Genomic DNA, 10,235 nt, shown 5'->3' on the forward strand with positions numbered 1-10,235 from the left:
CCCTATGTACAAGAATATAACTACTATAATACTGCCCCCTATGTACAAGAATATAGCTACTATAATACTGCCCCCTATGTACAGGAATATAACTACTATAATACTGCCCTCTATGTACAAGAATATAACTACTATAATACTGCCCCCTATGTACAAGAATATAACTACTATAACACTGCCCCTATGTACAGGAATATAACTACTATAATACTACCCCCTATGTACAAGAATATAACTACTATAATACTGCCCCCTATGTACAGGAATATAACTACTATAATACTGCCCTCTATGTACAAGAATATAACTACTATAATACTGCTCCCTATGTACAACAATATAACTACTATAATACTGCCCCCTATGTACAGGAATATAACTACTATAATATTGCCCCCTATGTACAGGAATATAACTACTATAATACTGCCCCTATGTACAAGAATATAACTACTATAATACTGCCCCCTATGTACAGGAATATAACTACTATAATACTGCTCCCTATGTACAGGAATATAACTACTATAATACTGCCCCCTATGTACAAGAATACAACTACTATAATACTGCCCCCTTTGTACAATTGTTTTCCATTACTGAAGTATTACTTATCACACTTGTCACTCCCTGGAGACTCTTTAATACCCTATGTTGTGTAGTAAATACTCCACTGTATCCTGTGATTATTACTTGTTAACAGATGGACGGTATTTTTTACCCTCTGGTAATTGGTGGTGTCTTGTTCCCTGTCAACACTTTCTATTTCAGATAATAACATGTAAAGGGCTTTGATTCCTCAGAGCAGCGCGGTGTGATATGGAAATATTGATATTCTCATTATTGCCCGGTTATAAATACACCCGCAGTGTTAAGTAAAATGTCTGGCGTAATACACAGATTAGGCTGTTTTCTCCTCTACTTTTTCCCTGCACCCTCCTGGAGTAATGTTATGTGACATGTAGGGTCAGATAGGGAAAGTCAGGAATGTGGGTTTATCCTGTATAGGATAATATGGGAAGGGTTTCGGCAGAAGTGCTTTGGGGGTAGTACCAGAGCCCCTGCCATACAGAAACTCTACCGCACCTTCAGCCAACTCTTGAGCTTCACCAAGACAAGGTCACCCAGCTCTCGGGATGTCTCGCGAGCTTCACTCTATGCTCTCCACTGGACTGGTCATGTTCCGGACACGTATTAGTGTTGTGAAATGATGGAAAAATGTCAATTCCCGTTTTCCCAGAAATTACAACAGGACTTGTAGTAGTCCATGTCCTGTCCAGTGTGACCGCACGCGCTCTGCTGTTATGAAGTAGTTGGATTTTATGAATACAATGTTCTTTCTGAAAGATGTAGAAAATATATGGGTTTGAGGATGTTTTTAAGAGATGTCCTTGAAGAAACGAGACAATTATTAATGTCATTTGGCTCAGGAAATAAAAATTTTATTGTCATAATTAAACATTTTCCATCTCCTTCAGTTATTGTCCTCAGCGTCTCGCTCCCAGTCCTCTGGACTGACTGTCTCGTACCCCAGCACCCGCCTGTACTTTCCTTATTTCCCTATTCATACAGTGGGCCTGCTCTTAAAGGGGAGGCATTAAAAAATTGACTCAAAATAAATGAAGACCCCAGACTGCATCCCTAAATACATTTAGACAGAGATAAGACCAGACCGCACCCCTAAATACATTCGGAGATAGACAAGAACAGACCGAACCCCTAAATACATTTGGACACAGATAAGAACAGACCGAACCCCTAAATACATTTGGACATAGATAAGAACAGACCGAACCCCTAAATACATTTGGACACAGATAAGACCAGACCGAACCCCTAAATACATTTGGACTCAGATAAGACCACACCGCACCCCTAAATACAGACACAGATAAGATCAGACCGCACCCCTAAATACATTCGGACACAGATAAGAACAGACCGTACCCCTAGATACATTTGAAAACAGATAAGAGCAGACCGCATCCCTAAATACATTCGGACACAGATAAGACCAGAACGCACCCGTAAATACATTCAGACACAGATAAGACCAGAACGCAACCCTAAATACATTCGGACACAGATAAGACTAGACCGCACACCTAAATACATTCAGACACAGATAAGACCAGACCGCACCCCTAAATACATTCAGACACAGATAAGACCAGACCGCACCCCTAAATACATTCAGACACAGATAAGAACAGACCGTACCCCTAGATACATTTGGATACAGATAAGAGCAGACCGCACCCCTAAATACATTCAGACACAGATAAGACCAGACCGCACCCCTAAATACATTCAGACACAGATAAGAACAGACCGTACCCCTAGATACATTTGGATACAGATAAGAGCAGACCGCACCCCTAAATACATTCGGACACAGATAAGACCAGAACGCACCCGTAAATACATTCAGACACAGATAAGACCAGAACGCACCCCTAAATACATTCGGACACAGATAAGACTAGACCGCACACCTAAATACATTCAGACACAGATGGAGCAGACCGCACCCCTAAATACATTCAGACACAGATAAGACCAGACCGCACCCCTAAATACATTCAGACACAGATAAGAACAGACCGTACCCCTAGATACATTTGGATACAGATAAGAGCAGACCGCACCCCTAAATACATTCAGACACAGATAAGACCAGAACGCACCCGTAAATGCAGAGGCCAGACCAGACCGCCGAGTTCACACATTCCATTTTTTAACACATTTTTGGATGATTTTTCTTTTGGATGCATTTTTATATGTGTTTTTGCATTGTGATAGTCGCAGCCATGTTCATTACCATTAAACTGCCTGTAATTTCATGTATTAAACATGGTAGCATCTTTTACAATCAACCAAATCTCAAAAGACTGCAAATGAAACCTAATCATTTAATCCCAACCCTTAAAGGAAACGTACCATGAGAAATCTACAATCAGAAGTAGATCTGGTGGTAGTTTCCTCCTCCTGCCTCTGCCCTAATCTGTAATTTAATAATGCTGGAACGTAACCTAACCTGTTAAAAACTAAATTTTAGTAATATGTAAATTTTACTGCAGAGGCTAATGAGGCGTGGAGTATCCTTGGCTCCCAGTGGCCCGCCAGGTTAGTACACGCCCCAGTAGCCTCTGAAGTTAATTTACATATTATTAAAATTAAGATTTTAACTGCAGAGGCTACTGGGGCGTGTATTAACCTGGCCGACCACTGAGAGCTAAGGATACTCCACTCCCCAGTAGCTTCTGCAGTTAATTTACATATGACTAAAATTCTTTTTTTTAACAGGTTCGGTTACATTCCAGGATTATTAAATTACAGATTATGGAAGAGGCAGTAGAAGGAATCTACCATCACATCTACTTCTGATGGTAGATTTCTCATAACAAGACTCTAAAATAAATTAAGATTTTAAACAAATTAAGATCCCAAAATTAATACAGACCCAAAACCAGAACAGAAATGCATTCAGACTCCAAACCAGACCTCAAAATTCATCCGAAACTTGGAAACCAGGAAAAGTAGTGAGATCATTGAGACAACAAATTTAATTAAACTCCCAAAACCAAGGCCCAAAATAAACCCGAACCCAAGACCAGGCTATAAATAAAGACCTAAGCTCCCAGAATAAATTAATAACCGAAATTAATACAGGTCCTTTCAAGTTACTTCTGCTCCTAAGGTCTCTTATTGTTCTACTAGTGGGACCCAGTGCAGAGCACCCACAAGACTCTGATGACTATTGACCTTCGATTTGTTTTTAGATATTTTTGGAAAAAAAAATAGTTGGAATTGTTTATGGGCTTCTTTTGTTTTTGCGTTCCTTAAAATAGTTTTTAATAAAGAATCTGCCCTCTTGCATTTTTTCTTTAAGTTTTATTTTTTCTAAAAAAATAATTCGAAACCCCTTCATCCTCCAATAAAAGATCCAAGATTAGCACATCCGATGGAAATGATACTCCAACCTCTCCCATCTCCCCCAGATGTCTTCCTTAAGTATTATTTTGATCCCACTTAAAGGCACAGAAGAAGTAGCTGTTTAAGGGATGTTTCTTAAAGTGCGGTAAAAAGAGCCTCCTCGAGAATCCACTCGTAGATAAATGCGGTTATATACATAAAAGATTAATTCAATTAGTCCTTCCTTCTTCATCGTCGATGGGGTCTTTTAAGGCCACAAAGAGAAAGAGGTCTTTTGTAAGTAGATAAGATCCTTGAAGCCTTCGTCATTGTAGGGGCTGAGATTGGTAGAGATGTTCCTTAATAACTAAAGCATGTTCTTCACCTCTTTTGTGACAACAAGGGTCAAAACCATCGAGTATGTTATTCCATCCCTGAACTTCAAATCTGGCTGGATATCTCCTCAATGAGGGGAAATTAATCAGGGATGTGATCCCAACCATAAGAGGCCCAGGCTAGAACCACCACAGGTCATTCCTTGGCTTTAAAATTAAATCTTTCAAAAAGTCCCCCTTTACGTAGAACCTTTCTGGACTCTACTAGGATACAATAGTGGGCCCAAAAAGGAACACACAACTGTGTTGACCCTACACCACGTGATAAATGGTAACAATTTCTACAAATTTCTTCTCATGAGGAAATGAATTTGGGTGAAAATCATTCCTAACGACAAGAAGTCCTATAGTGGACAAGCAATGGCCAATTCGAGACCATCCAATATAACATTTCCATCTTTGATAACACCATCACTTTATTCCATTCTGGACTTTCCAAGAGTGAATATAATAGTGGTTGGTCACAACTCATTAGCCTTTGGGTGGTGAGGAACTGTCTCGTCTAACCTCCGTAGACAAATTGCAAGGTGAGAATTTGGTCCCAGGCCGAAGAGGTCCAGTATAGAATATCCAAAGACCATTCCATGACTATGCAATGAAATCTTTCACAGGTTTCCAACGTCAAAAAGAACACCTCTCGACCCCATTCTAGACTTAGCTAGGAGAAACATATAATACTAAGCCTTCAAAGAGAGGACTCAACTGAGGCTGGTCCTACTCCAATTGGTTTTGAGTTCTGAAAGCTTGTACATGGCTCACCTCCATGATGGAAAGGCATTGGGTTGGGGCCATGATAAGTCCAGTGGAGGCCAACCTCAAGTAATTCCTCGGTAATGTGGTAGTGGCCCAAATTAGTTTCACCGCCTCTCTACCCCATTCTAGACTTAGTTAGGAGAAACGTACAATACTAAGCCTTCAAAGAGAGGACCCAAATGAGGCTGGTCCTACCCCATTTGGTTTGGGGTTCTGAAAGCTTGTACATGGCTCACCCCCATGATGGAAAGGCTTGGGTTGGGGTCATGATAAGTCCAGTGGAGGCCAACCTCAAGTAATTCCTTGGTAATGTGGTGGTGGCCCAAATTAGTTTCACCGCCTCTCTACCCCATTCTAGACTTAGCTAGGAGAAACATACAATACTAAGCCTTCAAAGAGAGGACCCAAATGAGGCTGGTCCTACCCCATTTGGTTTGGGGTTCTGAAAGCTTGTACATGGCCCACCTCCATGATGGAAAGGCATTGGGTTGGGGCCATGATAAGTCCAGTGGAGGCCAACCTCAAGTAATTCCTTGGTAATGTGGTGGTGGCCCAAATTAGTTTCACCGCCTCTCTACCCCATTCTAGACTTAGCTAGGAGAAACATACAATACTAAGCCTTCAAAGAGAGGACCCAAATGAGGCTGGTCCTACCCCATTTGGTTTCGGGTTCTGAAAGCTTGTACATGGCTCACCTCCATGATGGAAAGGCATTGGGTTGGGGCCATGATAAGTCAGGTGGAGGCCAACCTAAGGTAATTCCTCAGTAATGTGGTGGTGGCCCAAATTAGTTTCACCGCCTCTCTACCCCATTCTAGACTTAGCTAGGAGAAACATACAATACTAAGCCTTCAAAGAGAGGACCCAAATGAGGCTGGTCCTTCCCCATTTGGTTTCGGGTTCTGAAAGCTTGTACATGGCTCACCTCCATGATGGAAAGGCATTGGGTTGGGGCCATGATAAGTCAGGTGGAGGCCAACCTCAGGTAATTCCTCAGTAATGTGGTGGTGGCCCAAATTAGTTTCGACGCATACGCCATGTGGTTATGGGCCCAGTTGGCTGACTTTTGATAACCATCCAGGTAATAATATCCTACAGCATAGAATTGAGGAGACAACTAAAATCTAGGACCGGTTTATCTTAAAGGGAATGTGTAGACCAGAATCCAGAAATCCCCAGTATACTTCACCCAACAAATGTAAACATGATGGTTGTCATCCCGTAAGACAAAAGTGGAGATCCTCTCAATAGGAAGGAACTAATAAATTCATTGTAATAGAAAGTTGAGGCAGTATTCATTATACAAGAATTAAACACTTGTCCTCGTTTTATGTACCGCCACCTCGTCTCCTTCTAATGCCGTGACTTACACCACTAGATGTTAACAACTTCCAGATGTTACCGCCTGAATCTGCCTAATGGCCTCGTAGTATCGGTAATTCTGAGTTTACGTCTTTTTATAGCCCTGGTTATTACTGAGAAGTTGCAGCTTAATAGTCTGCTGAGCGCTGTAGTATTAGCGAGGGGCATAAATTTACACCGCCAGACACACAGTCCATTATCAGTCAGCAAATAAAACCTGCTCTATTTTTGTATTCAGCTCCTGTACAGAAGTGTAACAGCCCAGATGTGATTAGAGCTCCCCTTTAAGTACCATCCATAACATCTCCTAATATATGTATTAATATTTATTTCTCCCTTAATACTTATAAATAGTCTATATTAGTCATATTCTTGTACATAGGGGGCAGTATTATAGTAGTTATATTCTTGTACATAGGGGGTAGTATTACAGTAGTTATATTCTTGTACATAGGGGGCAGTATTATAGTAGTTATATTCCTGTACATCGGGGCAGTATTATAGTAGTTATATTCTTGTACATAGGGGGCGGTATTATAGTAGTTATATTCCTGTACATAGGGGGCAGTATTATAGTAGCTATATTCCTGTACGTAGGGGGCAGTATTATAGTAGTTATATTCTTGTACATAGGGGGCGGTATTATAGTAGTTATATTCCTGTACATAGAGGGCAGTATTATAGTAGTTATATTCTTGTACATAGGGGGTAGTATTACAGTAGTTATATTCTTGTACATAGGGGGCAGTATTATAGTAGTTATATTCCTGTACATCGGGGCAGTATTATAGTAGTTATATTCTTGTACATAGGGGGCAGTATTATAGTAGTTATATTCCTGTACATAGGGGGCAGTATTATAGTAGCTATATTCCTGTACATAGGGGGCAGTATTATAGTAGTTATATTCTTGTACATAGGGGGCAGTATTATAGTAGCTATATTCCTGTACATTGGGGGCAATATTATAGTAGTTATATTCTTGTACATAGGGGGCAGTATTATAGTAGTTATATTCCTGTACATAGGGGGCAGTATTATAGTAGTTATATTCCTGTACATAGGAGGCAGTATTATAGTAGTTATATTCTTGTACATAGGGGGCAGTATTATAGTAGTTATATTCTTGTACATAGGGGGCAGTATTATAGTAGTTATATGCTTGTACATAGGGGGCAGTATTATAGTAGTTATATTCTTGTACATAGGGGGCAGTATTATAGTAGTTATATTCTTGTACATAGGGGGCAGCCATACAAGAATGTCCAAGGGTAAAACGACTTCTTAAAAAAGTATTCCAAAAAGGTTTATTTCAACAAAGTTAAAAACATCACTAGCCCACATGCTAGGGTATGGACACAGAGGCAGGCAGACAAAAGAAACACAGCACAGTGTGGTGGAGGTAACGCGTTTCGGACTTTGTAAGCGTCTTAGTCCTTAATCATACTTAATCTGGTATGATTAAGGACTAAGACGCTTACAAAGTCCGAAACGCGTTACCTCCACCACACTGTGCTGTGTTTCTTTTGTCTGCCTGCCTCTGTGTCCATACCCTAGCATGTGGGCTAGTGATGTTTTTAACTTTGTTGAAATAAACCTTTTTGGAATACTTTTTTAAGAAGTCGTTTTACCCTTGGACATTCTTGTATGGCTGCCGGATTCCCGATCCTTTTCTCCTCCGTTTTCCTTTCACCATGAAGTATATCACTGTGGACTGCCGGACCAGTGAGTGGGAATATTCCGTGCACCTGGCCTGATTTCACGTCGAACACAAGCTGCTGCTACATTGGGGTGAGCCGATACCATTATTTTTCTTTTCTTTTTTCCCTTCATTATAGTAGTTATATTCTTGTACATAGGGGGCAGTATTATAGTAGTTATATGCTTGTACATAGGGGGCAGTATTATAGTAGTTATATTCTTGTACATAGGGGGCAGTATTATAGTAGTTATATTCTTGTACATAGGGGGCAGTATTATAGTAGTTATAATCTTGTACATAGGAGGCGGTATTATAGTAGTTATATTCTTGTACATAGGGGGCAGTATTATAGTAGCTATATTCTTCTACATAGGGGGCAGTATTATAGTAGTTATATTCTTGTACATAGGGGGCAGTATTATAGTAGTTATATTCTTGTACATAGGGGGCAGTATTATAGTAGTTATATTCTTGTACATAGGGGGCAGTATTATAGTAGTTATATGCTTGTACATAGGGGGCAGTATTATAGTAGTTATATTCTTGTACATAGGGGGCAGTATTATAGTAGTTATATTCTTGTACATAGGGGGCAGTATTATAGTAGTTATAATCTTGTACATAGGAGGCGGTATTATAGTAGTTATATTCTTGTACATAGGGGGCAGTATTATAGTAGCTATATTCTTCTACATAGGGGGCAGTATTATAGTAGTTATATTCTTGTACATAGGGGGCAGTATTATAGTAGTTATATTCTTGTACATAGGGGGCAGTATTATAGTAGTTATATTCTTGTACATAGGGGGCAGTATTATAGTAGTTATATTCTTGTACATAGGGGGCAGTATTATAGTAGTTATATTCTTGTACATAGGCGGCAGTATTATAGTACTTATGTACATGACAGCTGACCTTCCTTTTATACCTGCAGTTCCTCCACTTCTATATGGTGCTGTCTCTATGCTGTATGTAAGGTACATAGCGCTTCCATTATTAGACATGAGTGAATGTTGGGTATGGCAGTATATAATCCTGTGACATGTGGATGTCTGGTGGAGGCTGCAGTGTATTTCCCGGCAGTAGAGATCTGCTCTGTGTCCTTGAGTCCCCTCTCCTCTCAGATATATGGTACTTGTGCTTTCTCCTCCTCCCTTTCTCCGCTGCTATTTTCATTCACAAGTTTCTCGTCTTCCAAAAATAAGAATGTATTCTATAAGTTGTGTGTGTGCCAGGTGCCGGGTGGTGACAGTGCCAGCCCCCGTGTGCCAGCCACTGCCAGCTCTGTGCCAGGGATCTGTGTGCAACATAAAGATGAGGAATTTTTCTTCTTTTGTTCCATTTCCTAAAATTCTCTCCATAGGTCACAAACTATTCATCTTCTGTCGTTCCAAGGAAAGTCAACTCATGATTTCTCAAGTGTTTCCTAAATATCCCCACCCCCCCAGAACAGGGGTAACAGGTACCTCTTCCTAAACTGCGGATAAATGATTATTAGGGATTAGAGAGTGAGGCCCCAGTGATAAACGTAAAGGGTTTGCTGCACACAACTAATGATGCTGCTCCTCGTATAACTGGCCACTAGATGGCACCATAGCATGCAGGTGATCAGCAGGGTAGCTGTGTGCTACACTGCTGTGACTACTACTACACAGCCCGCCATCTCCTGCCCTGTCCATTATGCTCTATACTGTACTGCTGTAACTACTACTACACCCCCAGACACCTCCTGTCCTGTCCATCGTGCTCTATACTGTACTGCTGTGACTACTACTACACAGCCAGACACCTCCTGCAGTGTCCATCATGCTCTATACTGTACTGCTGTAACTACTACTACACAGCCAGACACCTCCTGTACTGTCCATAATGCTCTATACTGTACTGCTGTGACTACTACTACACAGCCCGCTATCTCCTGCACTGCCCATCATGCTCTAAACTGTACTGCTGTAACCCCTACTACAGAGCCAGACATCTCCTTTCCTGTCCATCATGCTCTATACTGTACTACTGTGACTACTACTACACAGCCAGACACCTCCTGTACTGCCCATCATGCTCTATACTGTACTGCTGTAACTACTACTACACAGCCAGACATCTCC

The sequence above is a fragment of the Engystomops pustulosus genome, chromosome 6 (assembly GCF_040894005.1).
Source record: "Engystomops pustulosus chromosome 6, aEngPut4.maternal, whole genome shotgun sequence".
NCBI classification, from domain to species: domain Eukaryota; kingdom Metazoa; phylum Chordata; class Amphibia; order Anura; family Leptodactylidae; genus Engystomops; species Engystomops pustulosus.